Source organism: Podarcis bocagei (genome assembly GCF_964188305.1).
Source record: "Podarcis bocagei genome assembly, chromosome: 10".
Lineage (NCBI taxonomy): Eukaryota > Metazoa > Chordata > Lepidosauria > Squamata > Lacertidae > Podarcis > Podarcis bocagei.
In genome coordinates, this window is record NC_138135.1 from 33535207 (window position 1) to 33556254 (window position 21048).

A 21048-nucleotide genomic window follows, 5' to 3' on the forward strand; every position below is an offset into this window, starting at 1 on the left:
ATTTGTTTACAACAGTTCCCAAGCTAAAACCAGCAGCACAATTTTTTTTACATGATTTTCAACAATACAAGGCAGAAGTTGCCAGACTACTATTAAAAAATGGTCTAGCCTGTTCTATTGCCTCTGGAGCTGAGTGTTATTACCTGTTGGTGTTTGGTGGTTATGCTGCTATTAAAAGCAGTGGAGTGGCCCACTGCAGTGCATTGCTTAAGAGTGCTAGACTAGGATCAGGAATACCCAGCTTCAGATCCCCATTCAGCAATGAAGTTCACTGTGTGACTGTAATAGAGAGGCTGGATGTAGAGAAGTGGTGGGAGGCACCATCTGGGAAACCTCCATGGAAACCCCAAGGGAAGAAGGCTGAGTGCCAGTGGATTGGTGGTGGGACGATGATGAGTGGGCAGAGGGAGGAGGAGGAGTTGGACTGGGAGGAGGAGGTGTTGGAAGCTGAAGAGGTAATAGGGTTTAGTGAACAGAACAAGTCTGTGGCATAGAGCAGCCAGAATCAGAGGCAGAAGCAAAGGCTGGAAAGGAGGAGGGCTAAAAGGCAAAGATGAGGCAGGTTGCTGAAGAAGCCAGGGGGTCTCCCTCTCCTGCTGCAACCAGCTCCCCTCCCCTCTGGTCTCCCAGAACCCGTAGGGGTATGAAGAGGATGCAGCATAGACAGACAAGCCGTTGGAGTTTCAGATTGCTTGGGAAGGACCCAGAGGAAAAGGAGACTTAGGCAGCTGTGGGAGGGCAAGGACCTTCAGTCCTTGCAACTGACTCACTGGGGCAAGATCTACTGGGATGAGTTGCTGTGCTCACTAGGTCTGTGTTGTTTTGTTTCTTTGAATAAAAAGTTAACTTCACTGATAGTTTGTGAGCTATTGCTGACCTGTTCTTGAAACCCTCCCTGACAGTGAGCTTGGATAAGTAACAGAGTTGTTTCCTAGTCCTGCTGGATCTCTCAGCGGCCTTTGATACAATCGACCATAACATCCTTCTGGACTGTCTAGAGGGGCTGGGAGCACTGTTATACAGTGGTTTCGCTCCTTCCTCCTGGGCCGTGTTCAGAAAGTGGTGGTGGGAGATGAGTGTTCAGACTCCTGGGCCCTCGCTTGTGGGGTGCCTCAGGGTTCCGTCCTCTCCCCCATGCTTTTTAACATCTATATGAAGCCGCTGGGAGTGACCATCAGGAGGTTTGGACTGGGTATCCATCAATATGCAGATAATACCCAGCTCTACCTCTCTTTCAAATCAGAACCAGTGAAGGCGGTGAAGGTCCTGTGTGAGTGCCTGGAGGCGGTTGGAGGATGGATGGCGGCTAATGGATTGAGGTTGAATCCTGACAAGACAGAAGTACTGTTTTGGGGGGACAGGGGGTGGGCTGGTGTGGAGGACTCCCTGGTCCTGAATGGGGTAACTGTGCCCCTGAAGGACCAGGTGCGCAGCCTGGGAGTCATTTTGGACTCACAGCTGTCCATGGAGGTGCAGGTCAATTATGTATCCAGGGCAGCTGTCTACCAACTCCACCTGGTACGCAGGCTGAAACCCTACCTGCCTGTCTCGCCAGAGTGGTGCATGCTCGCCAGAGTGTCTCGCCAGAGTGGTGCATGCCCTAGTTATCTCCCGCTTGGACTACTGCAATGCGCTCTACGTGGGGCTACCTTTGAAGGTGACCCGGAAACTACAACTAATCCAGAATGCGGCAGCTAGACTAGTGACTGGGGCGGCCGCCGAGACCACATAACACTGGTCTTGAAAGACCTACATTGGCTCCCAGTACGTTTCTGAGCACAATTCAAAGTGCTGGTGTTGACCTTTAAAGCCCTAAACGGCGGCCTCAGCCCAGTATGCCTGAAGGAGCGTCTCCGCCCCCATCGTTCTGCCCGGACGCTGAGGTCCAGTGCCGAGGGCCTTCTGGCAGTTCCCTCATTGTGAGAAGCAAAGCTACAGGGAACCAGGCAGAGGGCCTTCTCGGTAGTGGCGCCCGCCCTGTGGAACGCCCTCCCATCAGATGTCAAAGCGATAAACAACTACCTGACATTCAGAAGACATCTTAAGGCAGCCCTTCAGGGAAGTTTTTAATGTGTGATATTTTAGTGTATTTTTGGTTTCTGTGGAAGCTGCCCAGAGTGGCTGGGGAAGCCCAGCCAGATGGGCGGGGTACAAATAAATAATAATAATAATAATAATAATAATAATAATAATAATAATAATAATAATAATAATTATTATTATTATTATTATTATTATTATTATTATTATTATTATTATAACAATCTGTCAGAGCTGCTTCCAGATCCTAGCTCACAGAGGATCACGCTAGCCAGCGATCATTAAGTAAAAGTCTTTATTGAGTTACAGTTTCCATTCTCAAGCTGCTGCGTGCAACTCTACGTCTAGTGGTTAGATCGGCGAAGCTCCGTCTGAGTCTCCGCCCCTTGTGCACCAACTTAATATCCTAGCCCTGCTCCACCTTTTCCGCCTGACTGTTCTCCTCTGGGTCCCTCTGCCCCCCGGGGTCTCTTCCTTCCGGGATTCTTCTGACGCCGACCCCCCGGAACCTCCTGTCTCCTTGCGCCGGGCTTTAGGACCTGGCTCCCTTTCCGGGCTGCCTACTGCATCACTTTCCTGTGCATTTGAACTTGGCGCGTGCGCCCAACCTTCCACTTTCCGTCTGACCGTTTCTTCGCTCCCCGATGGAGGTGTGGCCACTCCTGACTCATGCCCTCCCCCCTGTTGTGAGCTGCCAGCGCTTGATCCCTGGCGCCCTTCCTCTTCCCTGCTCTCTGGCGGTGACGCTGGTCCCGATCTCCAACTGCTCTCCTCTGAGTCCCCTCTGGCTCTGTCTTCCTGGGGTGTCCCCCTAGGCTCCCCCCTTGCCCTGGCCACTGGTGCTCCTTTCTGTGAATCTTCTGATTCACTGGAAAGACTCGGAGATCTCGGGTCGTCGTCATCACTCATCTTTTCTTCTGCCTCCTCCCCCTCGCTCTCTGTTTCCTCCCTTGCCCTTGCCTCTGCTCCTGAACCCCTGACATCCATCCCCCCCCTCGAAGCCCCCTCTTCCCCCCTCCCCTCCTTCCGGTGCGGGAGCTGGGTGCTGCTGTGTCAGGGGGACGAATGTCGGATACAGTTCGCTTCCCGTGGCGGGCCTCCATCTGAAGTCTTCCGGTTCTTCCTCCCTGCTCTCGTCGACGACGGTCACCTCCGCTTCCATCTCTGTGCCGCCGTGCTCGAAACCCGGGTCGTCCCCGAAAACGTCCATGTCCGTCTCTCCCTCGCTTCCCTCCGGCGGCGTTGCTCGTCCTGAACCCTCCAGCCACTTTCTGCGCCACTGCTCCTCTGGTCTATCGTCCCACCAATACGAGGGTTCTGAGGCAGATCCCGAGGGTGACCCCTCCGGGGAACGGGCGTCTCGTGTCGGTTCCTCCTCTGAGTCGAACCCCTGGAACGTGCTGGCTGAAAGCGTGGGCGTGAAAAGCCAGTCGTCGAAAAAGTCTGCTGGCATTGGCCTATGTGGGAAGAGGGCATGAAACTCTTCTTTGAGCAGAGGTTCGTCTAAAGCGTAGCCCGGCACCCAGCTGTTGGCACTGGCCGGGGTGCCCTCCTTGGCGAGAAGGTATTCTACCCCCTCTTCCCCCCATCTGGAGTCCAAAATCTCCGTGACTTCGTTGATGCGCTCCTCCTGTGCCACTCCCGCGTGCCCGGTTCTTTCTCTGAGCGGACTCGGTGCCGTTCCTGGTTCCTGAAACCTGTGCGGTGCCTTGTAGGGAGTGAGCACCGATCTGTGGAACACCGGATGCATCCTGGAACCCTCCGGAAGCGCCAGCCTGAAAGCCACCGGGTTGACCTGCTCTTCGACTTGGTAGGGCCCCAGTTGCTTATGCCCTAGTTTCTTCTTCGCCAACGACCTGGCCGGCACTGCGTGGGCTGCTAACCAGACCCAGTCTCCCACATGGATCTCTTCGCCAACCCTTCTGTGTTTGTCCGCTTGTACCTTGTATGCGTGTTTGGCCAGCTCCAGGTGCCGCCGCAGCTGATCGTGGACCTCCTGCAACTCCGACGCGAACGCATCTGCTGTCTGCGGCTCCCCCTCCCCCATTCTTTCCAGTCCCGGGAAGGTTCTGGGGTGCCTCCCGTTGTTGGCGAAGAACGGCGTGACCCCCGTGGACACGTGCTTCGTGTTGTTGTAGGCAAACTCGGCGAGAGGCAGGTAATCCACCCACGTCGCAGGCTGTTGATTCGCATAACATCTCAGGTACTGCTGCATGATGGCATTGACCCGCTCCGCTTGCCCGTTGGTCTGCGGGTGTCTAGCCGACGCCAAGTTGATCTTGACGTTCAGGAAGCCCATCAGCTTCTGCCAGAAATTCGAGATGAACTGTCGCCCTCGGTCGGACAGAATAGACCGCGGCAGACCGTGAACCTTGAACACGTGGTCTATGAACAGTTTGGCGGTTTGTTCCGCCGTGGCCACCTTAGCACACGGAATGAAATGTGCCATCTTGGAGAACAAGTCCACCACTACCAGCACGGCCGTCTTGCCCCTCGAGCTGGGCAGATCCGTGACAAAGTCCAGGGCCACTCTCTCCCATGGTTCGACCGGAGTTTGCAGCGGTTCCAACAGTCCGGCCGGCGGTCTGTGCACCGGTTTGGCCCTCTGGCAGGTGTCACACCTCGCTACGTAGTCCGCGACTTCCCCTCTCATTCCGGGCCACCAGAAGTCTCTGGCGACTAATTCCACCGTCTTCTCCTTGCCAAAGTGCCCGGCAGTGGGCGCGTCGTGCAGCTGCTGCAGTACCTTGGCGCGAAGTTCGTCTCCCGGCACGTAGATGGCTCCTTTACGGATGAGCAATCCATCTCGCAGCTGGAACTCGTCGGTCGCTGCCGTGCCCCTGTGCACCTCTGCCATCTTTGCTTGCGCGAAGGAGTCATCCTGCAACGCTCGTCGCACCGCCTCCAGGTCAACTGTTGCCGCAGCGCACACCCACACTGTTGGTGCGAAGATGTGCATGGCGGCCGCTGGCGTTGCCTCCTCCAGATACTGCGGCTTACGGGAGAGAGCATCCGCCATGATGTTGGTGTCCCCCGGGACGTACTCTATTCGGAAGTCGAAGTTCGCAAAGAACTCAGCCCAACGTATCTGCCTCTGGTTCAGGAACTGTGCCGTGCGCCAGTGCTCCAGATTCTTGTGGTCCGTGCAGACCTGCACCGTGTGCTTGGCGCCGATCAGGAAGTGCCTCCACGCTTTGAACGCTGCATGAATGGCCAGCAACTCCCTGTCCCAGATGGTGTAGTTCTGTTCGGACTTGCTGAGCTTCCTGGAGTAAAACGCTCCCGGCCTCCAAACCCCCTGCGGGTCTTTCTGCAGCAGGACTGCTCCCACGGCTCTGTCCGAAGCGTCTGTCTCCACCCTCATCGGCCTGCTGGGGTTGACATGAAGCAGCTGCTCTTCCAACGCGAAGAGGCGCTTGAGTGCCTGAAAGGACTGCTCCGCCTGCTCTGTCCAGATGAACTTCTTCTTCTTGGAGCTGAGCGTGTCCGTGATGGCCGCTGTCTGCATGGCAAAGCCTTTGATAAACTTGCGATAGAAGTTCGCGAAGCCGACAAACCGTTGGACCTCCTTTCGGTTGCGTGGGCTTTTCCAATCCAACACTGCTCGAACCTTGGCGCTGTCCATGGTGAGCCCCTTGTCAGACAACTTGTAGCCCAGGAAATCCACCTCCGTCACATCGAATTGGCACTTCTCCAGCTTGGCGTAAAGCCTATGCTGCTGTAGCCTGCTCAGCACTTCCTTGACGTGTCTGTCATGCTCCTGCTGCGATTCCGAAAAGATCAGGATGTCATCCAAGAAACAGACGCACGTCTTGTAGAGGAGCCCCGCCAACACGTGATGCATGAACGCTTGAAAAACGTGGGAGCCATTTTGCAATCCAAAAGGCATAACTCTATATTCGTAGGTGCCCAGGGGCGTGAACATGGCTGTCTTCCACTCATCTCCCTCCCGCATGCGAATGAGGTTGTACGCCCCTCGCAGGTCCAACTTGGTGAACACGCAGCCCTTCCGTACCTTTGTGAGGAGGTCGTCGATTCGGGGCATGGGGAAGTCCGATGGTTTGGTCACACTGTTTAAGATGCGATAGTCCACCACAAGCCTTTTTTGGGGCGTGTCCCGCTTCTTAACAAAGAATACAGGACTGCCCCCCGCTGCCTTGGACTCTCGGATGAAACCGCGCTCCAAATTATGATCTATGAACTCTTTGAGTTCCTGCAGTTCGTCCTCAGACATGGAATACAGCTTCCCTTTGGGCAGCGCCGCCCCCGGCAGCAGGTCAATTTTGCAGTCATATGGTCTGTGGGGGGGTAGCCTGTCTGCCTCCTTCTCGCAGAAAACCTCCAAAAATTCTGCGTACTTGTGGGGAACCGCTTGCAGCGTGCCTAGCTGCAGCTGTGACTCCTCTTCCTCTCCTTCCTGCCGGGGCACGATGCAGTGTTCAGCACAAAAGGAAGAGCCGACGGTCAGCTGCCTCTGGTACCAAGCCAGCGTTGGGCTGTGCTTGTCCAGCCAACTCATGCCCAATACAATGGGCGTGTCCGATAGTTGAGTGACGTTGAAGCTGATGATTTCCCTGTGATTCCCAAGTCGCATCACCATTGGTGGCGTCTGCTTCACCACTTGCCCCCCTAGCAGCTCCCTGCCATCCACCGTGACAACCTGCAGGGGCAGCGTGGCAGGCAGCAACTGTATAGCGTGCCGGTCGACAAAGTCCTGCCCTATAAAGTCCGCATTGCTTCCCGAGTCAATGGTGATTGGCACGTCCATGGTGATTCCATTGGGCAGCTGGAGCGATGCGGTGAGCCTCACTACTGGTTTGGGCGGGAGGGGGTCCATGGGCTGCAAAATCTCTGGGGACTGCTTCACTGACACGTCTGGCTGGGCCCCAGTGCCTCTTCCTCCAGCCAGACTCCGTCGTTTCCCTGCTGCGTTGCTGCAGTTACCATTGCTGAGGCTGCAGTGTGCTGGTGGAGCCTCCGGGGACACTCTTTCGCCATATGCTGCGGATCATCGCAGATGTAACACTTCCTGTTCCCTCTAGGAGGCTTCGCTTTCCCTGCTGCCGGTGCTAGGGCCCTGGCTGCTGACTGAGCCCTTGCACTTCCAACCTCCATAGGTTCCGCCCCTCCTCCTGGCGGAGGCGTGGATTGCGCACGCGCTGCTTCTCTGGGAAGGAAGGAGGAGCCCCTGGCTGGTTCGCGCCCTCCACGCCCTTCGTCCCTGCTCCACGGATGTTCTTCCAGCCACACCCTCACCGCCAGCGCCCTCTGAACGATCTCCTGCGTGGTCCGGGGTCTCTCCCCCCTCGCAATTTCATCTTTAACCGAGCCGTGCAATCCCTCCCAAAACAGGTCTCTTACCGGAGCCGAATCTCTGTCCCATTCCAGGGCACTGACCAAAGCGAAAAAGCGGGCATGGTACTGCCTGACGCTGGCCCTCCCTTGCTTCAGTCCATGTATCTGCTGCCGAGCAAGATCCACGTCAATGCTTGATAAAAAGCACCCATCCATCGCTTTAATAAAGGCATCCGCATTTTGGAGCGCCGGATCCTTATCCCTCCACAAATTGCGCAGCCATGCTTTAGCATCTCCATGCAAATGGGACATGATGAATCCCACTTTCTCTTGTTCATCTCTAAAGTCTTTGTTCAGCAGTTGCAGTGCACACATTACATCTGCTCTAAAGTTGGGGTACTGTTGCAGGTTCCCATCGAAGTGAGAGACCAGACCGCCTGTTCGTCTCCCCAACCCAATTCCCTCCTGTTTGGGTGTCAGTTGCCCTTGCTTCGTAAGCATGTCCAACCTGACCTGGAGATCCCTGTAGGCGGCAGCTGCCTCCTCCTCTCTCTTCCTGGATGCGAGAGCCTCGGCATTCAGTTGTGACACTGCTTCTCTGAGTTCCGCTATCTGCTGCTCAGCCGTCATGTTGTCTGCCGTTCGTGAGCTCGCTAGTAGGCACCCGCTTTCTCTCCTCTCCTTGAGGCCGTAGATGCCCACAATTTTGAGACGGAGCTTACTGTCAGAGCTGCTTCCAGATCCTAGCTCACAGAGGATCACGCTAGCCAGCGATCATTAAGTAAAAGTCTTTATTGAGTTACAGTTTCCATTCTCAAGCTGCTGCGTGCAACTCTACGTCTAGTGGTTAGATCGGCGAAGCTCCGTCTGAGTCTCCGCCCCTTGTGCACCAACTTAATATCCTAGCCCTGCTCCACCTTTTCCGCCTGACTGTTCTCCTCTGGGTCCCTCTGCCCCCCGGGGTCTCTTCCTTCCGGGATTCTTCTGACGCCGACCCCCCGGAACCTCCTGTCTCCTTGCGCCGGGCTTTAGGACCTGGCTCCCTTTCCGGGCTGCCTACTGCGTCACTTTCCTGTACATTTGAACTTGGCGCGCGCGCCCAACCTTCCACTTTCCGTCTGACCGTTTCTTCGCTCCCCGATGGAGGTGTGGCCACTCCTGACTCGTGCCCTCCCCCCTGTTGTGAGCTGCCAGCGCTTGATCCCTGGCGCCCTTCCTCTTCCCTGCTCTCTGGCGGTGACGCTGGTCCCGATCTCCAACTGCTCTCCTCTGAGTCCCCTCTGGCTCTATCTTCCTGGGGTGTCCCCCTAGGCTCCCCCCTTGCCCTGGCCACTGGTGCTCCTTTCTGTGAATCTTCTGATTCACTGGAAAGACTCGGAGATCTCGGGTCGTCGTCATCACTCATCTTTTCTTCTGCCTCCTCCCCCTCGCTCTCTGTTTCCTCCCTTGCCCTTGCCTCTGCTCCTGAACCCCTGACACAATCACTAAGTCTAATCTATCTGGAAGGGTTGTTATTTGGATAAAAAGTGGGGGGAGCCACTGAGCACCTTGGAAGAAATATGGGATATAGATGCAATAAATAGGTAAAGGTAAAGGGACCCCTGACCATTAGGTCTAATCGTAGCCGACTCTGGGGTTGCGGTGCTCATCTCGCTTTATTGGCCGAGGGAGCAGGCATACAGCTTCCGGGTCATGTGGCCAGCATGACTAAGCCGCTTCTGGCGAACCAGAGCAGCGCATAGAAACACCGTTTACCTTCCCGCCTGAGCGGTACCTATTTATCTACTTGCACTTTAACGTGCTTTCGAACTGCTAGATTGGCAGGAGCAGGGACTGAGCAACGGGAGCTCACCCCGTCGCGGGGATTCAAACCGCCGACCTTCTGATCGGCAAGTCCTAGGCTCTGTGGTTTAACCCACAGCGCCACCCACGTCCCTTATGCAATAAATAAATGCCAACAAAAACAAAAGTTGGTAACCCTCCCGCATAAGGCAACTTCATCTGTTCCTAAGTGACTTGGCTGTGGATGTGAATGAATTGAAGAGGGAGTAAGAAAGAGCACTAAAAATAAAGTGAAGGGATAAAATGGATTGGGAGTCCCACACCTGCAACTTTAGAAAGGGTGACTAGGGAGAGAAAGAGCAAACTGTAGAAGAAGCACAGAAAAATGGGAAGAGAAAGATCATTCTTCATACCAGTGCTAAACTTTGGAGGGATGAGGAGGCAGGGAATGGCCTGGAGGAGGAAAACTGGGAACTTTAAAATGCACAGAGTCAGCAAGGAGGCAGCTGAAGATTTAATTAGAGGCCCATTTCTGTCAAACTTTGCTGGAGTCAACACAGAGTTGCATCACTGTTAAAGGAGGCTGTCAGAAGAAAACAAGTAAAGCACGGGGAATCCCCTTCAGCGATTATGTGAGCATGCACATGAATTTATCCAGGCCAAAAGAAATATCCTTTACACATGAAAAATTCAAGTGTGGCTAATGGAAGAGACTAACTTTGCCAACTGAATAGTCTGAGGGATTTTAGGATGCTCAAAAAGGCATCTGCTGAACAAATAGCTAAAGTTATTAGGACAAATAGTAATCTTGTAATAGAAAATGAAGTTACCTGTTAGGCTGTAAAGCAGGCAGGCAGTCAAAGATGATAATGATATATCAGCAAAGCTAAGACACTCCTTAGCTCTTGGTTCTTCTCCTCACCAAACAGAATGAGTACAGAAATACCTATTTCAGTGGTTATTCTTCTCTGGGTGATGCCCTCAAGTAAAGGTGCTTTTGCTGCTGTGTTGATCTCACAAAGGAAGGATGCATAACAACCAAAGTTCAGAATTTGAATTGGGCTCAGCCTCATTGTATGGGTCTGCCAACTGGATTATTTTCCAGCCACAGGTGTTGATAGAAAGAAAGCAGACTTATTGTATAAATCCCGGCTTGGAATTTTATCAGAAAAACTGCTTTGGTACTGGGCCAGGGCTAGACAATGGCCAATTCATGGCCAGCCCAGACATTTTGCTCCATAGGATAGATCAGCAGATCATTATTCATGCTTGCCCCTTTGAACATACTGGGACTTGACTTCCAAGTAAACATGCATTGTAAATCCTGAAGACTGACACCGGCTAAGGTGGCCAGATGCAAAAGGGAACAGGACTTCCTGTACAAGAAGAATCCTGCTGGATCTGTCCAAAGGCCTATCTAATCCAGCATCCATTTCTCATCCTAGCCAATCAGTTGCCTTTGGAAGCCTAAAAGTAGGGCCTGATTGCAACAGTGCTCTCTCCACTTGTGATACCCCAGCAACTGTTTTTCAGAGGCATGCTGCCCTCAACAGTGGAGGGAAAATGTAGCCATTGTGGCATTGAGAGCCATTGATATTCTTCTCCTCCAATAATTTTGTCTAATTCTGTTTTAAAGCCATCCATAATTACATCTTATGAGAGTGCTGTATGAAAAGGAAACACTTTGTGTACAAGATGGAGATGTTGCTTATAATGCAATCCAAGCGAGATCTTGAGAGGGTGTGGCGGGCACGGGTAATGCTGAGCCAGTTTGACTATTGAGGCAGCTTCCTAAGTTCCTGTGCTCTGACAGAAGGTATGAAACTCTCATCTGCAGTACACCATTCACCAGTTCCGTCATCTAAAGTCCCACTAACTGTCATCACCTCAGCCTGATCTGTGCCAAGTTTTCTTTTATTGGCCCTCATCCAGCACATTACTAATTCTGGACAACAGCTTAGGGATTCCACTGCCTCATTGGTATTTGAGAAAAATGAGAACTATTACGAGGAGTCATCAGCATACTGATGACACTAAGCTCCAAATTCCCTAATAACCTCCAACAGTGGTTTAATGTAAATGTTTTAAAAGCATATGGAAGAAGACAGAACCACAGGGCAATTCCCAAAGCGTAGAACAGGAGTTCCCCCAACAATACTTTAGGGCCATTTGGCAGTAGGAAAAGGGCCTTTCTCATTTTCAGAGCACAGGTTTTGCATGCAGAAAACCCCACATTCAGTCCCTGCTGGCATCTACAGTTAAAGGAATCAGGTAGCAGGGGGCATGCAAGACCAATGCCTGAGACCCTGGAGAAGATGCTGCCAGCTTGAGTGGGAAGCAGTGGACTAGATAACCAACACTCTGACCAAATATAAGGCAGCGTCCTATGTTCTTCTGAAACCTACAGAAACAGTGCAGAGCAACTCCATCTACAGTGGTACCTTGGGTTACAGACGCTTCAGGTTACAGACGCTTCAGGTTACAGACTCCACTAACCCAGAAATAGTACCTCGGGTTAAGAACTTTGCTTCAGGATGAGAACAGAAATCGTGCTACGGAGGCAGCGGGAGGCCCCATTAGCTAAAGTGGTGCTTCAGGTTAAGAACAGTTTCAGGTTAAGAACGGACCTCCGGAACGAATTAAGTACTTAACCCGAGGTACCACTGTATTTCCAATCCAGCCAGGTGATCTGAAAGGATATCGTGGTTTATGGAATTGAAAGACCTTGACAGGTTCAGAAGGCTAAACAAGGGCACACATGTGCATTGGTAAAGGGTATTCACCAGTGCAACCCAGGCAAAGGATGGAATGGTGTCTCTTTCTCTCTACCCATTCCATTTACAAAAGCCTACTGGACTAGCTGCTGCATCTTACTTCAACACTGACCTGGAGCAGCTGGCGAGCTTAGGGCGGATCAAACAGCGAACATGGCTCCCTGCAGCTCTCAGCCCCTGACTGTTTAATGGGGTATGGCACTACTTTAAATGTAGAGTGCGTATGGGCCCCATGTCAGAGTCAGCCCAGAGGTATAAATGAGGCAAGTGACTTTGACAATGTGTTTGCTCAAACCACAGAGGTTGAAAAATGTTTTGTCTTGGTCTCCACTCCCCACCCAGTTGCAGAGGAGTGAGGAGACCTGATGTCTACTGAAAGCCTACTCCCTTCCCCCTTCACAACCACTGCCCCAGTACATAGGCAAAGAAAGCCTTTGTCCGCAAGAGAAGGGTATTTGAGAAGGAAAATAAATTAGACATTCCTATTCACCCAGACTGACAGATTCAGACTGTGCTGGTGGTGGAGGATTTGTCATGCTGTCACCTGTATTGTATAGAAAACTGGCCAGGATAAGAGAGAGGGGGAGAGAAAGAGAGAGGACAACAGGATGAGTAGAAAGTCAGTAAAATGGTGAGAAGGCAGCCACAGGAGACGTGGCAGAGCCCTTCACTGCCTAGAATTGTCTGATGATTTAACATTCACACCACAAGCCATTGCTTCTGCTCTAAATGAAATATTAACTGTCCTGCAATAAACTCAATGCATCCTGTTCCTTGTCTAGGTTCTTATATGAAAAGAGACAATAGAGGGCCAATAAGCTACCAAAGATGCTTTGCTGTATTTTATTTTGAAAACTGGTTGGGAAAAAGAAATCCACGTTTCAGAGGCCTTTGTTAGTTTTCAGGAGATGTCTGAAAGTAGGCAGGGATTATTCTTGCTGAGCCTCTACTGGCAGGGAGTTCCACAGGGCAGGGCCTGTCACATGAAAAACTTGGTCTTAGTAAAGGCTGAGCAAACCTCAGCAGTGCCCCATCAGAGGATCTCCATGACTGAAGTGGAGCATAAGGAATCAGGTGGTCCTTAAGACACTATGTGGGGTTTTGCGAATTAAGACATATATAAATTTGCTGTGTGTGTAGATGCTTTGTGCTGTACTTGTGAGGAAGTATACTTGTGCTATACTTGTGAGGAGAGCCAGTGTGGTGTAGTGGTTAAGAGCGGTAGTCTCATAATCTGGGGAACTGGGTTCGCGTCTCCGCTCCTCCACATGCAGCTGCTGGGTGACCTTGGGCCAGTCACACTTCTTTGAAGTCTCTCAGCCCCACTCACCTCACAGAGTGTTTGTTGTGGGGGAGGAAGGGAAAGGAGAATGTTAGCCGCTTTGAGACTCCTTAAAGGAGTGAAAGGCGGGATATCAAATCCAAACTACTACTACTACTACTACTACTACTACTCTTCTTCTTCTTCTTCTTCTTCTTCTTCTTCTTCTTCTAGAAGAAAGGCCTTGGTGGGCTAGTTGTTGCCCATCTGTTGCTCCTCTCTGGTCCAATAACCCAATCAGGAAGGTCATTAGTCACTTTATATTACAGGTAGCAGAAGTTGGATTGAGATCCAGCGCTTTGTGTGATGGCTGTTCCTAACAATTCTTAAGTTTAGTACTTGTGAATAAACCTCAGATATGAATTAATTGTGCTGCGGGCCTCGTATGATTTGTGCTGTTTGTGTGTGTTTTTTTAGATGTTTGTCTCATTAAATACACATATGGGGGCCAAATCAGCACTGGCATGTATTTTAAAGAGAAAACCACCTACAAAAATACATGCATAGAAAGTTCAAATGATTTTTTATCCAGGGAGATCCAGTGGAGTGCAAAATGCTGGAAGCTTTTGGCTACATTCAGTGTGTAATTTAAGGGTTACTTCTGTTCTGAGTGTTAGCTACCCAAGAGGTGTATGTGTTGTTGTGGAGGAGCTTTTCCTCTGTCTGGTTGGTTGAATGTCTTTCTGTTATATACAAAGTCTGAAGTAAATAAAGTATAAATCTCTTCAATCGATATACTGCTTCTGCTCTGTTTTCCTCAGTTAAGTGTTATCAGGATTTCTTTTCTATCTGGATTCCGTCTGCATTATTTAAGTAATTTTTTTTAACACAAAAAGGGATTGTTTGAAGTTGGCATGAGTCTAAGTGAGGACATGAACCCAGCTTTTCCAGGTCTAAGTATAGCGTTCAGTGTACTCGATCACAACGTTCAGGCATATGTTACAGAATTTTATGCTGATGCACGTATGCATTATCACTGTTTTATGTTCACTCCCCATTTATGACCTGTAATGTTCCTGGGACTCTTTAAGTGTCTCAGATGTTATTGCTTTTAGCAGTTGACAGTCCCAAGCTCTACCCATATATTTCAGAATAGAAATGATGGCCTTATTAAGAGTCACAGCTGGATCCGAGCCAATCACTAGCTGAGGGGAGAAGCAAGAGGCGATTGGCAGTAATTGTCACCAAAATGAAAAGGGAATTATGAATCTGGTTCATACATGTTCTTTCAGATGGAACCAACTGCAGTGACTTTTCGCAGAGAAATTAAAATTAATGGTCTTCCTTTCCGGACCATCATTTTATTTATTCATTTGTATTATGTGGGAATAAGGTGCAGAGCTACTGGAGCAGAACCAATGCAGCAGGAAGTAGAGGACTAAGAGAAAAGTAGGAGGGGAGGCGTTTGATCCAGAAAGAAGAACTGCAGAAGCGTTTAAAGTGGAGTGTGTAAATTATGGTTTAATTGGAGTAGTCCATCTTCCAGTCACAAGTTATTATAAAATAAGACATAAACCTTTGTTTCCTTAAGGACATGAACTACCTGCGAACGGATGGTATTTTAGGAAGAAACTTCCCCTTAGGGTGCGTGATTACATAATCGTTCACAATAGGGTTTCTTGCGAGTTCCTGTGAACCATCTGGTGCATGGCACGACCAGAAAGAGGATATTGGTCCAACAGACAGTCTAATCCAGTGTGACAATTCCTGTGTTCTTGGCTTTGATTATTTATTTATTTTAAATACTGCCCAGCTATAGAGACCAGCTCTGTCTCAAAAGGTTACCGACTTCTGTATGCCTCTGAGGGAGGGAGGAAGGGAGGGATTTAGCAGGACAGAGAAAAAGATTAACAGCAGGAACGTGGACAGCCAGGATGGTGGGAGCGAGAAAAGGAAAGTTCATTGCTAATTAGAAAACTTGAACTGAGGAAAGTTAATTAGTAATGAAACTTCTGACTGAATGATGTGGATTTTGAATACCGGCTTTGTCAGAAGTTGAAATTAATTACACGCTTAGATACAGGAGAGGGTTTGGGGGTGGCGAGGGGGAAGAGAAATAGAAAGGGGTGGAGAATGAGATACAGCAAAAAGCAGGATTATAAACCTGGTTCAAGTTTGTTGCCGTGGTGACTAGAGATAGTCCCTGTGGCTGACAGTGGTGAGACACATTGAAGGAAGCAGATAGTTATAATTAACCCTTTCTGAATGCTCTTGATTCCGTGTGTGTGTAGGTGGATAGGACATGGAGAGAGATTTACAGAGTTCTATTTTTCTCACTTCACTTCTTTTATCTCTTGTCATTCCTTTTGGACATGCTGGAATTGGTCATATAAATATTTAAGCCCCTCCATGACTGATACGGCTTTTCACTCAGTTTATGCTAAATTTTGCCTGTGGTGCCACAGACTGAAGGGTGTGTGTGAAAGTCACCCACTGCCCCAAAGGGACAGCAGAGGATTCTGACAAAAACAGGAGTGGAAATTGTCCAGAACTAAGATCGATCCAGCAAATACAATTGGTTTTCACTGTCTGAAAATGATACATAATCGATTATGTCTCTGTGCCCAAATTCGCATTGTGTTTCCTCTGAAATGAATAGGGTGGAATAATGTAACGGCAATGTAACTTATGTAATGACTGTAATTCATTACTTAATTTATGTAATTTCACCACAGCAGACAGCAAGATGAATAACATAGTTTTTGGCAGAAACCCAACGGCAGCAGAATGGAAACAGAGCTGTGTGTGTCGACCACAGGGTGGAACAGAAAGCGATGCCCAAAGTTACTTGAGAAGAGGGATTGATTGTTAAAATACTTAGAACTGTATCTCTGTGAGGGGAATAGGGATCTCCTAACAACTCCCAGGACCCATAACAAACTACAGTTCCCAGGATTCTTTGATGGAAGCCAGGACTGTTTCAAGTGGCATGATAATGCTTTCAAGGTATTGTGCAAATGGAGGCTTAGCATATGAGAAGAGCTTTGCTGGCCTATCTAGTCTAGCATCTTGTTTCTCACAGTGGCCAGCCAAGTGGCCCTGGAAGTCCACAAGCAGGAGAATAGCCTCTTTCTACTCTCTCCATCTCAGATGAAGCATTTAAAAGGAAATTTACACACACGACTTGAGTTTCCAACCCGTTTACTCACTATTTTTTAAAAAGAAAGTCTCATTGAAATCAGTGGAGCTTACTTTTGAGTAGACATGCACAGGATTGCACTGTGGAAAAGGCTTCATGCTTCCATGTGACTGTCAAAGTTAGATGGTGTCTGCTGCTTAAGTAACTGCTGAGAAGATCCTGCTGATCTGACCAACCTGTGTTACTCATTTTGTAGTTATGTATCTGTCCTGAGGTTTATATATTTGGTATAAATTAAAATAAAGATACAGCGATGTTATCCTGGTCATCTATGTGCATTTCACCACTGAAGTATCCATTCTGCATCATTAGACTGCCAAGTGATAGTCTGGAATACTTTTTTGCAATCTTCAAACAATTTAACACAGACAGGAGAACTGGCACACAGTGTATTGCTGCCTCTCCGGAGCAAAATGCAGGGCAGAGGACTATTGAGTTTGGCTGCTGAAACATTCCTGGACAAAAACCGAAGCCAAGGCAGATCAGGTTCCGCTACCAGCTTCTCTTCCCTGAGGGAACGTACATATGTTTGTTCCAAGCTTTTGGTGGATGGAAACTGGAACTGTTCCTGTTCTGCAATGCCAGTAGGAATTCAAGATGTCGGGACAGTTATGTTGAAAGGAGTTCCTCATTTTACGGTTGCTTATTTTAGAACTTAAGAGGGTACACTGTAAATTATGTATAGACCTTATATGAGAAATGTAGAACTTTCTGGAACATAAGCTGCAAGTCCCCAATTCCCTTTATATAGATTGGAAAAATGGAGCTGTATATTTCAAAAACTTATGGAGAGTCTCTCTCAGTGAGTCTTCTTCTCAGAGATGCATCTTAACTGCACTCCTCCATGGGATTTCCTCTCCTGCCCACAATGTCCAGAGTTAAGGGGGCAGGTTTTGCCCTGCCATGGTAACATCCCTAAGTGTCTGCCCTTTCCTTTCTCCATAGTGTTGAATAGAGCAATCACTTAAATGGGCAAAAGAAATGGGGTATGTTTGTGGAAATCACTAGGGTGGGAGACTCAATCCAGTACTATACATACATGTGCGGGAGCGGGTGGCACTGTGGTCTAAACCACTGACCTTCTTGGACTTGTTGATCAGAAGGTCGGCGGTTTGAATCTGCGCGATGGAGTGAGTTCCTGTTGCTCTTTCCCAGCTTCTGCGAACCTGGCAGTTTGAAAGCACACCAGTGCAAGTAGATAAATAGGTACTGCTGTCGTGGGAAGCTAAATGGCAGCCACTGTTTAGTCCTGCTGGCCACATGACCCAGAAAGCTGTCTGTGGACAAACGCTGGCTCCCTTGGCCTGAAGCGAGATGAGCGCCGCATCCCATAGTTGTCTTTGCCTGGACTTAACTGTCCAGGGGTACTTTACCTTTTAACTTTACCTTTTTATTGGGCTGTTGCACATGCATTTTCCCAGACTTAAAACCTTTCTTGATGTGTTTGGGAAGAAGACAAAGGGCAGCAGTGGTCTGGATTCAGCCTTCCCAATTTCTCCAAACCAATGATCAGTGCAATGCCACATCCAATCAGAGATATGCTAAGGGTGTTTGCTTTTCTGCGTTCATGGTCTTAAACTGAATCAGGGCAGTTACATGAAATTCAGTCCCATTAGATTCAGTATCATGTGCATCCTTTACCACTTTAAGATTAGGACATAAGCCTGCAAGCACCTCTGTTTGGAAGGAAGCAGGTAAGTAAATGCATTCAGGAATGAACTATCAAGTTGCATTTCTCTACTTGCTTCTCCTTATATCTTTCTCAGCCTATTTGCTATTCCCACTAAGCAACAGACTGCAGCGTATCTTAAATCTTCCTCAAAACTGTGCATTCTAGTAAAACCCGGTCTCCTTTTATCTGTATAGATGTTGATTGTAATATTCATGGGTTTCGGTAGCTCTTTACAAGGAGGAATAATAGGGGCTTTATTCTCATTTAAATGAAATTTAAATGTATAAGCTACAAAACAAAGGGCATTAAAGCACTTTCATTGAATTTAGGGCTGCTTGCCAGTGCAACAGCAATTTAGAAAACTTTTAGCAGAAATGTAAATCTGGATTTAGGATAGTTCAGTCTGGGAAGGGGGAAAATCAGTGCAGGATTATATAGAATAAAAAGGAGTGTAAATAATAATCCATGCTTTTGTGTGTTTCCAGTGCTTCATAATACACAAAGAGAAGTGGCATATAGTGAAATCTGCAAAGTCATTTTGGGTGGGGGGACTATCAGAAAACTACAATAAAATGACTCCGAGTCTCTGGCTATTGATTATTAGGCATTATCCTGGTATGAGCCTCCAGAAATGAATGTTTTGCCATTTAGTCTGATAAGCATCTGCCAGGGCAACATGCAGCAGCTAGGAAAACAATTACAAGGGCTATCAATCCTCATGGTTTAGGATGTTTACTGATTACCAGCTGGGGTAAAGAAACATATTTTCCCCCTAGTTAAAGTGTAGCATAATTAAGCCCATTATGGAAGTTACATCCAGCTTTGGTCACTGTTGGGAGCAAAATAACGGTTTAGATGAACCAGTGTTCTGTTCCTTCCAGTGTGGCAATTGGAAGAAATTAGTATCCCTAATTTCTTGTGAGAGAGAGGAAGAGAAGACTCATTTGAAAGCAATCTAGTTTTCATTGGCCTCCACTGTAGGATAGACAATTCCTCCAAACCAAACTTTCCTCTCTAATTTCTTCAATCTATTGCTTCAGTGTGGACATACACCTCAAGCAGGCACTTCTTCCTTATTTGCTGCTGAGAAATGATTTACAGAATTTTGGATGAAAAAAAGGGCAATCAAAATGCCTAAGGGTCTGAAGCAACTCCCCTATGGGGGAAGAGTTTTGGGGAGAAAGGCAAGTAATTGTGGTATGGAGATGAAGATGGCATGGTATGGAGAAAGATACAGATAAAATTTCATTATTATTAATATTATTATCATCAAACAGAAACCCAAGGGCATCCTGTGAAGCTGAATGATGGGGGATTCAGGATAGACAAAAAATAAGTGTTTCTTTAAGCAACACATGGTTAAACTATGGAACTTGCCACCACAATTTGTGGTAATGTTGTTGTTTAGTCTTTTAGTCGTGTCCGACTCTTCGTGACCCCATGGACACCAGGCACTCCTGTCTTCCACTACCTCCCGCAGTTTGGTCAAATTCATGCTGGTAGCTTTGCTGGTAACACTGTCCAACCATCTCGTCCTCTGTCGTCCCCTTCTCCATGTGCCCTCCATCTTTCCCAACATCAGGGTCTTTTTCAGGGAGTCTTCTCTTCTCATGAGGTGGCCAAAGTATTGGAGCCTCAGCTTCACGATCTGTCCTTCCAGTGAGCACTCAGGGCTGATTTCCTTAAGAATGGAATTTGTGGTAATGGTTGTTGCCAACTTGGACAGCTTTAAAAGAGAATTATTCAAATTCAGGTTAAGGCTACCTATGGCCACTAGTCAGGATGACCTCCAGGATCAGAAGCAGTATGCCTCTGAAGACTGTTTGCTGGGGAGCAACGGCAGGAGAGAGAGCTGTTGCGCTCATGCCCTGCTTGTAGACTTCCCAGAGATATCTGGTTGGCTACTGTGGAAAACATGATGCTTGATTAGATGAGCCTTTGCTCTGATCCAGCAGTTCTTAAGAAATAAAAATATTTCACAAAAATGGAAACGCCAATAGAAGGGGACAGGGCTCAAAACATTGGGATGTATTGATAATGGATGGATTAATTCACCAAATTACAAGTCAACACAGGAGGCAGAAATCCAATTGTTTTACTGCAGTGCAGTAACTCAGAGCAGGGCTTTTAGTGTGGCTGGCCCTTTCCTGTGGAATAGCATTTCTGTTGAGATACAACAGGTGTCCGGTATCTGCACTTTCCAGAAACAACAGATGACATATTTGTTTCCAACAAGCTTTCCCAATTGAATGAATGTGTCACTGCCATGGGTGTCTACTTTGTGTTGTTTTTAACATTAATTTGCTGTTATTTTCCATGCTGTTTTAAACTGGTCTTTAGCTGTTTTATCATATTTTGTACTTCGCCTTGTATGTATGTGGAAGGCAATTAATAATATTGTTTGGAAGCAGAACCTCTGAACTTGGCCCTCTTCAGGCGCTGTCAAACTCATTGCAATGATCACTCAAGGGAGGAGAGCAGCACTATGCACATTCGCCCTGACCCTCTCCAAGGCTGCTCACAAGTTGAAGGCATGTCAGCTGCAGGACAACCTGCCAAATTCACATAGGCTGTTCCCATGAGCTGAAACCTACATACATTTGGCAGACTCCTTAGCTGCAGACGTGGCCTCAACCCATGGAAGTGGTTGGCATGGGGTGTTAACACACAACCCTGCTTGTCTGCCAATGCATGAAGAGGGTTTATATGTTTGTACCAAGTGCGTTGAATGATACTGCTTTTGGTTGATGTTATTTGATGCTAAGTGAACCATAATAGATGTGAGGAGAATTGTAACTGTAAGTTATAATATATTTTGTCATTTGTGGGGCGGGGGGAGGGTTGTTTATTGAGTTTTCTTAATGGGCGAGATGGAAAGAAAATAAATTGATGCTACAAAAAGGGAAAAGAAAGAATCCTCCTCATATAAACCTACTGTTCTGGTGTTCTTTCCAGCCTATGCATGCAGAATGTCATAAAAATATGTTTATTATATCTGGTTTTAAAAGGATTTATCAGACGCTTA

At 48.3% G+C, this 21048-nt stretch overlaps 1 protein-coding gene across 6 annotated transcripts in view; it reads left to right on the plus strand.

Annotated features, from left to right (window-relative positions):
* CACNA1I (calcium voltage-gated channel subunit alpha1 I) overlaps positions 1-21048 on the plus strand; it is a 396955-nt gene that overhangs the window by 226926 nt on the left and 148981 nt on the right. The gene's annotated exons all lie outside the window — the stretch shown is intronic.